Source organism: Rattus rattus, chromosome 7 (assembly GCF_011064425.1).
Source record: "Rattus rattus isolate New Zealand chromosome 7, Rrattus_CSIRO_v1, whole genome shotgun sequence".
In the NCBI taxonomy this organism is placed as follows: domain Eukaryota; kingdom Metazoa; phylum Chordata; class Mammalia; order Rodentia; family Muridae; genus Rattus; species Rattus rattus.
This window is the reverse complement of record NC_046160.1, coordinates 78,449,959-78,464,693: the sequence shown is the minus strand read 5'-3', so window position 1 is coordinate 78,464,693 and position 14,735 is coordinate 78,449,959.

Below are 14,735 nucleotides of genomic sequence, written 5' to 3'. Positions count from 1 at the left end.
CAGTAGCCAACATCAAATAATGGAGATAAACTTGAAGCAATCTCTCTAAAATCAGGGACTAGACAAGGCTTCTCACTCTCTCCCTACCTATTCAATTTAGTGCTCGAAATCCTAGCCAGAGCAATCAGACAATGAAAGGGGGTCAAAGGGATACAAATTGGAAAGGAAGAAATCAAAATATTTGTAGATAATATGATAGTATACTTAAGTGAACCCAAAATTTCCACCAGAGGACTACTAAGCCTGATAAACAACTTCAGCAAAGTGGCTGGGTATAAAATTAACTCAAATAAATCAGTAGCCTTCCCTTACTCAAAGAATAAATAGGCTGAGAAAGAAATTAGGGAAATGACACCCTTCACAATTGTCCCAAATAATATAAAATCCCTTGGTGTGACTTTAACCAAGCAAGTGAAAGATCTGTATGACAAGAATTTCAAGTGCCTGAAGAAAAAAATTGAAGATCTCAGAAGATGGCAAGATCTCCCATGGTCATGGATTGGCAGCATTAAAATAGCAAAAATGGCCATCTTGCTGAAAGCAATCTATAGATTCAATGCAATCCCCATCAAAATTCCAACTTAATTCTTCAAAGAGTTATAAAGATAAATTTGTAAATTCATTTGGAATAACAAAAAACCCAGAATATTGAAAACTATTCTCAACAATAAAAGAACTGGAGGAAATCACCATCCTTGACCTCAAGCTGTATTACAGAACAATAGGGATAAAAACTGCACGGTACCATCTCTGCATGGTACAGAGATAGGCAGGTAGATCAAAGGAATGGGATTGAAGATCCACAAATGAACCCACACACCTCTGGGCACCAGATGTTTGACAAAGGAGCTAAAACCATTCAGTGAAAAAAAGACAGAATGGTACTGGTTCAACTGGAGGTCAGAATGTAGAAGAATGCAAATTGATCCATTCTTATCTCCTTGTACAAAGCTCAAGTCCAAGTAGATCAAAGACCTCCATATCAAACCAGATACACTGAAAAATAATAGAAGAGTAAATGGGGAAGAGCTGCGAATATATGGGCACAGGGGAAACTTTCCTGAGCAGGACACCAATGGCTTATGCTCTAAGATCGTGACTTGACAAATGGCACCTCATAAAAATTGCAAAGCTTCTGTAAGGCAAAGGACACTCTCATTAGGACAAAATGGCAAACAACAGATTGGGAAGAGATCTTTACCAATCCTACATCCAATTGAATGCTAATAACCAATATGTATAAAGAACTCAAGAAGTTAGACTCCAGAGAATCAAAGAACTCTATTAAAAAATGGGATATATAGCTAAACAAAGAATTTGCAGCTGAGGAATATTGAATGGCTAAGAAGCACCTAAGGAAATGTTCAAAATCCTGTCATCAGGGAAATGCAAATCAAAAACAACCCTGAGATTCCAACTCACACCAGTCAGAATGGCTAAGATCAAACACTCAGGTGACAGCAGATGATGGTGAGGATATGGTAAAAGAGGAAAAATCTTCTATTGTTGGTGGGATTGCAAGCTGTTACAACCACCCCAGCTGTACCAGTCCTGGGCATACACCCAAAAGATGCTCCATCATATGACAAGGACACGTGATCCACTATGTTCATAGCAGCCTTATTTATAATAGGCAGAAGCTGGAAAGAACCCAGATGTCCTTCAACAGAGGAATGGATACAGAAAATGTGGTACTTTTGCCCAATGGATTACTGCTCAGGTATTAAAAACAACAACTTGGGGCTGGAGAGATGGCTCAGCGGTTAAGAGCACTGACTGCTCTTCCAGAGATCCTGAGTTCAATTCCCAGCAACCACATTGTGGCTCATAATCATCTGTAAAGAGATTTGATCCCCTCTTCTGGTTCATCTGAAGACAGCTACTATATATATATATATAAAATAAATGAATAAATCTTTAAAAAAAACAACTTGATGAAATTCATAGGCAAATGGATGGAAGTAGACAATATTATCCTGAGTGAGGTATCCCAGTCATAAAAGAAGTCACATGGTATATGTACTCACTGATAAGTGGATATTAGCTTGGAATACCTAAGATATAATTCACAGACCACATGAAGTTCAAGAAGAAAGAAGACCAAAGTGTGGATGCTTCAGCCCTTCTTAGAAGGGGCAACAAAATACTCACAGGAGGAAATATAGAGACAAAGTGTGGAGTAGATCTGAAGGAAAGGCCATTCAGTGACTGCCCACCTGGAGATCCATCTCATATACAGTCACCAAACCCAGACGCACTATTGTGCATTCCAAGAAAGGTGTGCTTACAGGAGCCTGATACAGCTGTCTCCTCAGAGGCTCTGCCAGAGCCTGACAAATACAGAGGTGGATATAAAGAGCCAACCATTGAAATGATAATGGGATCCCCAGTGAAGGAGTTAGAGAAAGGACTGAAGGGGTGAAGCAGTATGCCACCCCATGAGAGCAACAATATCAACGAACCAGACCCCCCAGGGCTCCCGGGAACTAAACCTCCATCCAAAGATTTCACAGGGATGGACCTGTGGCTCTATCCGCATATGTAGCAGAGGATGGCCTTGTTGGGTATCAATGAGAAGAGAGGCTCTTGGTCCTGTGAAGGCTCGATGCCCTAGTTTAGGGGAGTGTCGTGGAGGGGAGGCCAGAAGGAGCTGTTGTGTTGGTGGGGTTGTACCCTTATGGAAGCAGGGGGACAGTGGATGGGATGGCGAGTTTCTGCTGTGGAAACTGTGAAAGGAGAGAACATTTCCAATATAAACAAAAGATCACCTGTCCCCTGCTCCTTTGAGCTAAATCTACCATATTTAATTCATATAACTGAGCAACAGCATCCCCAGTCCTAAAATATGACACAGAAAATGGGAGAAAATTAAGCTCTTCAGATGAGCTCGTGCTCCTCTCACATTAGTGAAGATAAAACCTTGGGTTTAGAGTCCACACAGTGTACTCATTCACAGTGTACTCATTCACAGTGTACTCATTCACAGTGTACTCACATCCCAACTCCCTGAACCTTACAGTCCCTTCATCAACACTAAGCCAAGGTTTATGAGGCATCTAGCTCCCTTTCAATAAGACATCTTTTGACAAAACTGTGCAAGCTTCTATCTTAAATCTGGAATCTCCACTCAGCGGGTCCCTATCAATAAACAGCCGGATTCAGTTCTATGTACACCCTTAAAAATTAATGCAGTCCACCTCCTTTGAGACCTAGTCTTTCATTGGCTTGAAGTTTGCCAACTGGGCAAGCCACAGGGATCTGACTGTCTCTGTCTTCCCAGGGCTGTGATTTCAAGAGCATCACCATACCCCACTTTTTTTAACACTGGTTCTGGAGATTTAATATAAGCCCTCCTACTTGTAAGGTAAGTGCTTTACCAAGCTACCCACAGCCCTTGGATATGGTCCCTACTGCATTTTCAGCTTTGCTACAGATCTGATCCAGGCAGAAGTGGAAGATTCTCCTTCCACAGGAAATCGAACAGAGTACGAGTGTCTTATTCTGCCTCAAAGAGTATCTGGATACAGAGAATTCTGTAGAAGAACTCTATAAGTTTTGATTGTGGTCAAGCCTGTGGAACATTTTCTTGGTTAATGGTTGATGTGAGAGGGCCCAGGTCAATATGGCAGTGCCACCCTGAGCAGGGCCACCCAAGTTCTGTAACAAGTGTTTTAAAACATCTGATATAGAAGAGGCATTAATTGAGAAATTAGTGAATCTTTCCGTAGAAAACTTTGAAACTGCAAGTTGAGCATCTCTGCACCAAAAATTCCAAACCCAAAATGCTCCAAGTATTCTGAAAAATTTAAAGTGTTAACAGTGCATTATAAATGGAAAATAACATGCTTGCCTTCATGTGACAGGTCACAATGACTCTCGTTTAAAATTACCTCCAAGAAATGTGTGTGTAAAATATCCATGGATTTTATGCTTAGAGTTAGTTCCTATTTCCATACTGTATCATTTAAAATGTGTATTATGTAATATGTGTTATTATATTTATTTGACAATATTCAGATGTAAAGGAGAAAAGAAATATTTGGAAATATTTTTGGCTTTAGCATTTAGGAGTGTCAAAATGTAATAGGATGATGTGGAATTACAAAAAACCCAAAGAAATCCAATTGGGAGCTCTGATCTCTGGTCTGGTTTCTCCATGGTTTTAGAGTTACCTTTTTCGAGGTAGTAATATTAAAGTTGTATAAAAAATCAGTTAAGGCAAAGCCTTTACCTTCTAGTCAATGAATTAGAATCTACTTCTGGGTAGAGACATGGCCTTGTCAATTCCCTTAAGAGTTAATCCAGTTGGGTGAGTGAACTTCCTTGCCAAGGGACTGTCTCTCAAAAGACTGGTTCAGTACCCAAAGACTATACATGGACTGACCCATGGCTCCAGCTGCATATGTAGCAGAGGATGGCCTTGTTGGGCACTAGTGGAAGGAAAGCCCTTGGTCCTGCCAAGGTTGGACTCCCAGTGCAGGGGAAAGTCAGGGGGTGGTGGTAAGAGGGGGTGGATGGAGGGGAGGCTGGAACACCTGTATGTGGGAGGGGGATGGGGAGGAGATAGGAGCTTATGGACAGGAAACTGGGAAAGGGAATAACATTTGAAATGTAAATAAAGAAATATATCCAATTTTTTTTTTTTAAAAAAGACTGGTTCATCTTAAGTCATGCTAAGGAGATTGGGGACATAATTAGTCCCTTAATGAGATAATCTTCTTTATCTTTCCAGAGTTCCTATCCCTTAACAGTTCCTACTCACCAGCATGAAGCTATGTCGGTTTGCTCAACTTTCTGAGTTCTGAAACAGAAAGGCATAACCTTACTCCTGTCTTTTAGATACCAATCAGAGCCTAAGTATGCTTTTTCTGGATCTTTGGGTTTTTTCATTCTTTTTCTCTACAGCACCTCTCCTTGCTATATGGTTCTTGAATTTTGATTTTTTGCAATATCTGTTGAAACTCAGCCAATTTCTGTTGCTGTGGAGAGACACATAACCAAGGTAACTCCTATGAGAGAAATTATTTAACTGTGGATGGTTTACAGTTTCAGAGGCTCAGTCCATTATCATCATGGTGGGGACTGTGACAGCATGCACATGGGGCTGGAGCCATGGCTGAGGGCTCTACACCCTGCTTTGCAGGTAGAGAGAGATTCAGGACTTGGCATGGGTTTTTGAAATCTCAAAGTTCCCCACCAGCGATCAGTTCCTCTAGCAAGGTCACACCTTCTAAATCCTTCCAATCCCTTAAAATAGTGTCACTCCCTGGCAACTAAGCAATCCAAGATGGTAGCCCATGAAGGACATTTTTATTCAAACCATCACACTCAAATTTCTTGCACTGATTAGTTCTTTCAAAGTAATTTAAAGGCATTTTTACTCTGGTGCATGGATTTGGAAATTCTGCATGAAATTTTTGGCTACTGACAAAGTCCTAGAAGTAGCAATTTATTGGCTGTTAGAGACTAATTACGGTGCACCATGTGAAATAAGAACAATTCTGCATTTTGGCAAGGCATATCACAACAGGAGCCTTACTGTGTTTATCCTTCAGAAATGAATTCCTTGGCTTTTTCTTGTTTTGAAGATGTGGTAAAGTGACAAATTAAAATTCACAGCTTATCAATGTGACAGAAGATTAAAAATAGAGGGATTTATAAACAAACCTTTACATTTCAAAAAATGTAAGAAGTGCTTTATGAATTTTTCAGTTTGTGTTTTTCTGGGAAAAAAACCCATTTGATCTACATTTGATTGACTGCAAGATGAAAGTCAAGCTGGTCTAACTTAAAGTGACTTACTTTCATTATACAATGTCATCTCTTATTTTCAGTAAGGATAGAAGAAATTGAGTGAGAAAATTGAAAAATCATTTTAATGCTCCCTAAAGAAATTGTAACATGAGCTGGAACATATGGGTAATTCGTGTGGCAAAGTTATCTATGGCATCTAATCATTTTCAATAGAATTTTTGTGACTGAAATGTTATAAACCAAGAAGAGTTTTTTATTTTATTTTTTTAAATAAAAAGGCAAGAAGAGAAAAAACAAAACCAACAAACCTTTGATTAGGCTTTTTAATCTCTTTGTTCCACTTGTAAATAAGGTATTAGACAAGGGTGACTCAAAGGCAGGGTAAAAACACTACTTTTGCCACCTATTGCTTCTTTAAAATTTACTTACTGGCATAATATTCCTCTCCCCTCTGGATGAACAGCTGTTTCCATTTCTTCTTTGGCTTACGTTTAGGTGGTAGACCACACTGTAGACTTGGGTAAAAAGCAGAATCTATCCAATATTACATTTTCTACATCCCAATGCTAATCAATTATGTCTTGGTTTGAAGTTAGTTCTGTCAGTATTAGGATAGCAATCAATTTCTGCTTGTTGATTGTCCTATTTTCTTGGAATGCTTTTTTCTCTTCTTTTTACTTCAATGTATTGTTTATCTTTGATAAAATGTGCTTCTTATAAATAACAAAAAGACGAGTCTTATAATTTTTCCAACTTGCTTGTATGTTTTTAGTTGAAGAATTGAAGCTATTATTGTTTAAATTTATTGTTGAAAAGTATGTGTTTATTGATTTGCATCTTGCTTTGAATTTCAGTCCTGCATCCAAGTACATATCAACATCACTAAATAGACTCAGCAAGCTTTATATATATATAATATAATATATTATAATATATTTATATATATTGTATATTTAAATGTAACATTTATATTCAATTGATATAAATGAGATTTATATTAAATCTAAATGTAAATTTGAGAGGGGGATTATGGGTGTATGGGAGGAGAAGGGAAGGGTGAATATGATGAAAAATATTGTTTTTATGTATGAAATTCTAAAACTTTTGGTATTAAAATTTCTCTTGAGAAAGACATTAGAAAATGGCAAGATACCCTGTCTTCATGGGTTGGCAGAATTATTATTTTGAAAATGACCATCTTACCAAAAGCACTTTATGGATTGAATGCAATCCCAAACAAAATCCACACAACACTCTTACAGAAATTGAAAAGAAATCTTAAAAATACTAACATTAGAAGGATTGCCATTCCAGACTTTAGATGTGTGTGTGTGTGTGTGTGTGTGTTTGTGTGTGTAATAGAGTATAATACTAAAACTCTCATAATAAATAGAGCTATACTAATAAAAATAATATGGTATGAGTATAAAACACATGTATAGACCAATGGAATAAAATAGAAGACCTAAACATGTGTACTCATAGCTACAGCAATCTGACAAATCGGAAATGTTCCTTCCAGAAATCAGAACAAAGTTTCCATTGAACTGGAAGCTCAGACTTCCCCCTGACCACTGTGGGCTTTTGACGCCATTGAGCCAACAGGCTGAGAAAGAAATAACAGTGTTAGGAAGGGTGATTGATCCAGATTACCAAGCAGAAATTGGATTACTTCTCCACAATGGAGATAAGAAAGATTATGACACCCTTGAGGGCAGGAGATCCTTTAGGGGATCTCTTGGTACTATCATGTCCTGTGATTAAAGGCAATAGGAAGCTACAACAAACTAATCCAAGCAGAATAACAAAGGGCACAGACCTTTGATGAATGAAGGTATGGTCACTCCTCCAGGAAAAGAGTCAAGACCCACTGAGGTGCTTGCTGAGGGTGGAGGAAATACAGAGTGGGTATTGGAGGAGGTAGTTACAAATACCAACTAATGTTATGTGTTTAGCTGCTGAAATGAGGATTATAACTGGCATATGGCTAAGAATATCCTTGCATAGATTTATCAATTTCTTTTTTATGCACTTAATTTCAATTAAGAGCATAGCAGTGGTTATCACATTTCAATTTGAGATAGTAAAAGAATGTCCCTCAAGATACAATGCCACATATTCTAAATTTATAATGTGTTTATAATGATACAACAGATAGTTATATCATGTTATACATAATTATGACCTGGTTATTGTTCTTTTGGAAATTAAGCATGACATGAGAGAAAATGATTGTATGTCAAGTTGACAAAGGGTGGATTTTTAATGATTATCCTTGGTCATCAACTTGACTACTTATATAACTAGCTTAAACTCAAATGCCTTGGCACACCTGTGAAGGATTAGTTTTTCTTGAAAAATAATTTTTTTTTCTGGAGCTGAGGACCGAATCCAGGACCTTGTGCTTACTAGGCAAGCGCTCTACCACTGAGCCACTTCTAATCTGGCCCTTTACTCTAGATCTTTTGAGGTGGAAAGATCCGACTTTAATCTGAGACACATCTTCTGCTGGAAGTCTATATAAAGGGCATGAAAGAAGGGAACTTGCTCTTCGCCTGCTTGCTCTTACCTCACAGGCATGCATATTCCTTCACTGGCATTAGAGCCTACTTCTTTGGGATTCTGGTATTTATGAAGACAAGATGAGACATCCAGCCTCGTGGACTGTGCAACCATTGTATTCTTGAACCTTCTACTGGTAGACAGCCATTATTGGACTAGCCAGATCACCTCCTGCAAGCAATTCTAATATATTCTCTATAAATTTTATACTATATATACATACATATATATTTGTTATAACATTGCTAAGTAATGCTCACTGCCACCCTGTTCACAATAGCCAGGAAATAGAAACAACTTAATATCTATATCTACATCTACATCTATATCTATATCTATATATCTATATCTATATATCTCTATATATATCAAAACAACAACAGCAAAAATGAAAAACAAATAAATATAGAACTAAATGGATCAAAGAAACAATGACCCAATTAAGAAATGTGATAGAGATATAAAGAAATAGTTGTTAAATAAGGGAAATAAAAGTAGCTAAGAAAGAGCTCAAACAGTGTTTACCATTTGTAGGAATTTGAGAAGTACCAATTAAAACTACAATAAATTTTATCTCACCAGTCAGAATGACTGAGATCAAGAAAACACCAGACAGTAAGTGCTGGTGAGGTTATAGGTAAAGAGGAATCTGTATTCACTGTTGGTAGAACTGCAAATTTGTGTGGCTACTCTGGAGATCGGTATCGAGACTCCTCAAAAACTGAAAAATTATGATTGAGCTATCCAGCTCTCGGGTATATGCAGAAAGACATATTGGACATCTTGCTGTAGGGATACTTGCTGAGCAATATTCATTGTCACCACGTTCACAATAGCCAGGAAATGGAAATAACTTTCAACAAATAAATGGGTAATAAAAATATACTCCATATGCACAATGAAATACCATTCAGCTGTAAAGAAAAATGAAATTTGCAGGTAAATGGAAGGATCTGGAAAATATGGCATTGAGTGAGGTAACCCAGACCCAGAAATACAAGCATTGCATGTTCTCTTCCATTTGTGGTTTCTAGCTCCAAATCCTCAAAGACATTCTGCCACTTGGACTGACAATGCTTCCCGCAATAACCATATCCCATAGACCAGTGAAGCCCCATAAACAGGCATGAGAAACTCCCTTTGAAAGGGTTGGTCAGGGTAATTCAAGTGACTCCCATAACAATATAGAATCTTGTTGCCAACCTTTATTGCCTCTTGTAGGTTGAAGGTAAGCACTTTTGCTGAATGGACTCCACCTTTAGGAGAAAGGTCTTGGATGATTCAAGCTGCCAAGGGAGGGAAGCAGGAATGGTCCTATCCAGGTGTAACTCCTATGACCAGCATGGCAAGATATATGTAAAGGTGCAGTAATGTTTACTCACACATTGGCAGTAGCTGCTAGCTCTCTAAACAGGAGTGGGATTATGGCTGGAACTAGAAACTTAGTCAATTTACCAGGGCTGTGAGATCATGGTCCTGAGAAAACAATCTACTACCCCCACTTAGCTGGACCAGCATGGTTCCTCACTACATTCTTAATCTTACTTATACCCACAGCTGAGTGTAGCTACTACCCCTTAGCAAATGCAGATGGAGATCATCGCAGAAAATCACAACTGGGCATCATATACAGACCAACTGATCTTGGGAGCCCAGTTCCAAGGGATACATTGATATTACAGCTATGCCCTTTGTGCCCCAGGAAACATCTCAGGAGATGTTGCAAAGATGTTAGAGACAGAATACCAGGACCTCTGCTGTGAGGCAGTCTCCTCTAGAAATGTCTGCGTAAATGAGACCAAAACAATGGCAACATCAATATACCTGCTAATTCAGAAGGGGACAAATGTCTTGTGGGGTTCCACCACAAGACAAAGGACTGTAGACAACTAATGACCATTGAGAGGAGAATTTGCCTTTCTCAGGAATGAGCCCCCAAACTGATTATCTAATACAATCAAGTTGCCTTGAAAGTATATAATACAACAAAACCAGACTCAACAGGTTGCATTTATGTATTTATTCACATTCACATGTGTGTACACACACACACACACACACACACACACACACATATATATATATATGAATAATAATTAAAAAGAGGTTATTAATTTGAGAGGGGGCATGGAAGGAATTGGGAGGGGCTGGAGAGAAGAAGAGGAAATGAGAAAGTGGAGTAATTATATCTGAATAAAAAATATAAAAATAAAATATTATATGTGAAACATTTCTTTTGTCCACAGTTCCTGTAGTTTAGGAATGGGGAGAGCCTTTTCACCTTTTCTCTGAATTTTTCTCCTTCTTCTACCTCTTGTTATAACCCAAGCTTTCTGTGCTTATCTTGACCCTTTGTCTTAACCGTTGAACATAGAATCAGAAACATAATTTTCAAGGGTAGCACAAAATCAGATGCTGGGTCGCTTATTTGAAAAGCAGGAAAAAATATCCTTGAAAGTGCTAAAACATAAAGCTTTAAAAAACTCATTCACAGCTTGTCCTGTAACTTGCCATTGTTTTTATTTTCTGCTTAATGTCAATGTTATTTTAAGAGGAAATATTAACATGATTTTATTGTTCATCAGACCAGTTTACAAAACAAATATAAGAGTGTTTCTCTTGTATGCATGATTGCTGAAATAACGTGCCTGGTGTTTTGAGGTTAAAATACATACATGTGCAGAGCCATAGAAACATGCACAGACAACAGTTTTCTCTCAGCTCCTCATACATGTGATTCTATTAACACTTTCTGCCTTGAGATTTTTTTGAGTTAGAAAGACTGAAAGGAATAGGAACATTGGGTACCCTGTCCTTTCCCATCACACCCATTTTTCACTCTGGTGGACACAGTGAGCTAAGTCATGGAAGTACAATGAGTAAGGGGGTCTATCATGGTGTTTTCTTTCTAAAGTAAACTAGGAGTCATGAGCTCAGGATGGTGTCTGGGGCCTTAACGGTAATAGACAGTATACTTTGATTGTCACCAGCTCCCATGCATTGTGGATCCCCTGGAAGTATGTATAATTGTACGTCACAAACTCTACATGTCAACAGGCCATATGAAAGACACTGGAATCCTTAGATTTCAAGTTCAAAGACACCACTATGCTCTAATTTGGGCCTGGAATATATCTAAAAGAATCCGATGTATAAGGACTTGGTTGCAGCTTGGTGCTATCGAGAGGTAGTAGAGACTGTAAGATGTAGGTCTACTGGGAGGTTTCAGGGCACTAGTTATGTCCTCAGAGGAGAATTTGGCACTCTTATCCTCTCCAGTTTTTCATGTCCTGATCATAAGGTAAATGGATTTGTTCCGCCCTGGGTTTCTGCCTTGAAGTATTGCTTATATCAGAGGCCTAAAAACAGCAGGGAATGACTGGGGCCTCTAAATCCACATGCTAAAGTCATCTTTTCCCCTGTTTGGAGGTTTTGTTATAAAAGAAAAATCTAATTAATGAAAACTATTAAGAATTTTTATCCAAAAAGCATTAACCCAAGCATTGAATATGGGTGGGGAGAGTTCCTACATGTAGCACCGGTACTCCGGGGCAGTCTCATGGTGCTGGAGGATCTCCTGTCGCGCTGAACATCCAGATGTTGGGGGAAGCAGATTCCAGCTGTGAGGTCCACATCTGTGCCAAAGCCAATTGTCTTTGTGGCTGAAGAATGTTTTTCCCATGCAGTGGCACCCCCCATTTTGACTTTAGCACCAAAGCTGCTCCTCTCACCCAGTTTCCTGGCCCTGGGTGGTCTCATTGAAATACTCTCACTCCTAGCCGGTGAAGCCTCTCAGCCACTTTGTCTTTGAGTGGGCCACTGACAGCTCCCAACACAGCACCTTCACCCTTATCACCAGATCTTCTCCCTCACTCTGCTCTCTCAAATCTCACATCTTCCCTGGAGCAGCAAGCTAATTTCAGACTTTGATCTGGTTTTGGAAAAATCTGCATTTTCCCCCTAAAGATTCAGTGGGTGTGTGATACCAGCGCTATCTTAGTGCCTCAGCTGCAGCTTCCAAATTAAGTATTCCATTTCATGTAAATGATCATACTGAGTTCTGAGCACGCCACAGGGCACACGGATTCAGCATGTTGAACAGTTAGGCCTTTTTGAGTTCTTTCAGGCAATGTACGCGTTGGATGACTGAGAGTCTGCTTGCTGAGAACAATATGTTGTAAGCTTTCAGTCGTCTAGAGCACACAGACATAGGGCCAGTGATGTAAAACATGCTGCTTATGTGTGGATCCGTGGAGCTCGCACGTTTTCTAGTGCATTACATAAGCCAACTTATTTGTGTGGAGATGATACGATGCGGGGTGCAGGCTCTGTCTGACACATGGCTCTTCTGCTGCTCTCTGCTTCTTTCTGTTATTTGACTTTCCTCAGTGATGATTCCTCATCTGTAAAATAGGATTCTATCGACTCTACAAGGCTGTTTGATGACCTAACACATGGAAAAGTCCTAGAGAGCTGGTGGAAGCTATCTCTTTTCTTTGTAATAGATGACAGTAATTTGGAAGCTGTCCAGTTCACTTTCGAGAGGGACAAAATTGTTATTTAAATTGCAACTGACAGAAGCCCCTTTAAAAGCAATACATTTCATTGTTGGTTTAATAAAACTCCTTATGGTGAGGTTGTTTGTTTATGGAAGTACAGACCTCAGGGATTGGCATTTATTTGAAGATTTAAGAGTAGTACTAAAGTATCTGTATAATAAATTTAAAAAAAGTAGGGTTTAACATGAACATGGCACTGATGTCCACCTAACCTCATCACCCACCCAATAAGACATGTCACATAGGGCACATGGTATAGATTCTGCTGAAGGGTTTAAAGGAGAGCGTTGGGAGACTTTTACATCTTAAGAGATCAGCATTTACGCTTAGAAATCTTGCCAGGTAGAACCCATAACTGCACTTTTCTCTCCTCAGCCTTCAGGATGTTTGTTTCCATATGTTACCATTTGCAAGCTTTACCTTTTCCTTTTCTCATTCTTCCTACTGTGGTAGTAAACACCCCACAATATTAGTTCACCATCTTAAGTAACTTTAAGCACACAGATTGGCAGTATTAAGTATATCCACATCGCCATACAACATGGGATATTTTTATCTTGCCTACTGGAATTGCACACCCTCAGGACAGTAATTCTGCCTCTCTTTTGCATCTAGCACTTGGTAACTATTGTGGCTTAGATATGAAGTATCTACCCAAGAAGCTGATGTTTTCAAGGCTTGGTCTGGAGCTGGTATCGCTGAGAGGTACGAATCACCAGTCACTAACTGATCAGTCCGTTGACTAAAGCACTGCTCAGTTAGCCAACTGGAATGCTAGGAGGTGGAGACTGCCTGGGGAAATTATATCACTGAGGGGATGCGTGCCTTTGAAGAGATGCTCCCTAACCCCTTCCCATCTCTTTTTCTATTCTGTTGACTCTTGGGTGAGCAGTGGTACACTACCAGGCTTTTCAGATGCAATTACTCCCTTAATGTGTTCCTACACAGAGCTAAAACATGGTTGGAAACCTCTGAAGCCTGGAACCAGGTGAGTACTAACTCCACACCAAGTGTGTGACTTGGAGGTGTTTTCTCCCATCCTGTGGGCTGCACGTTCCCTATCTTCAGTGGTTGGTTTTCTTTTTGCTTGTATTACTTTTGCCAACTGTTTTAACTTTTGATGCATCATTTGGTTACTTTTGCTGTTGTTGCCTGTGTTTTTGTTGTCATATGCAAGGAACAGTCACTAAATTCACTGTCAAACTTTTTTTTACCCACCATGTGTTCTTCTAGTTTCACAGTTTTGGGTTTTATGCTTAGATATTTAGTCTATTGTACATGTGATATACAGGAAGAGTCCAGCTTTGTTTCTGTTCTTTCTTTCTTTCTTTCTTTCTTTCTTTCTTTCTTTCTTTCTTTCTTTCTTTCTTTCTTTCTTTCCTTCTTTCTTTCTTTCTTTCTTTCCTTCCTTCCTTCCTTTCTTTCCTCCTCCTCCTCCTCCTCCTTAGCTGGGGCTTTCCTAAGACCTTTCATTTGTTAAAGATATTGTGCCTTAAATGCATGCATTCGAGGGCTTAGTTTGCATATCTGTCTTTATTTCAGTAATACAGCCTTAATTATTTAATTATTTTTGTAGAAGTTTTCGAAATCAAGAAGTGTGACTTCTCCAATATTGTTATTTTGAAAGGTTATGTATGTACCCATTGCTGGGTCCCCTGAGCTTCCATTTTAACATTAGGCCAGCCTTTTGCCTTTCTCAAATAGGGCCACTGGGGTTTTAAGAGAGAATCCATTCTGTCTATGCATTACTTTGTGTAGTAGAGGTATTTTAACAATGTTGTTTCCAGTTCACAAACACAGGAAGTCTTATATACACTTATAATTTCATGTCAGTGTTTTATTAATTCCAGTGATCAGGAG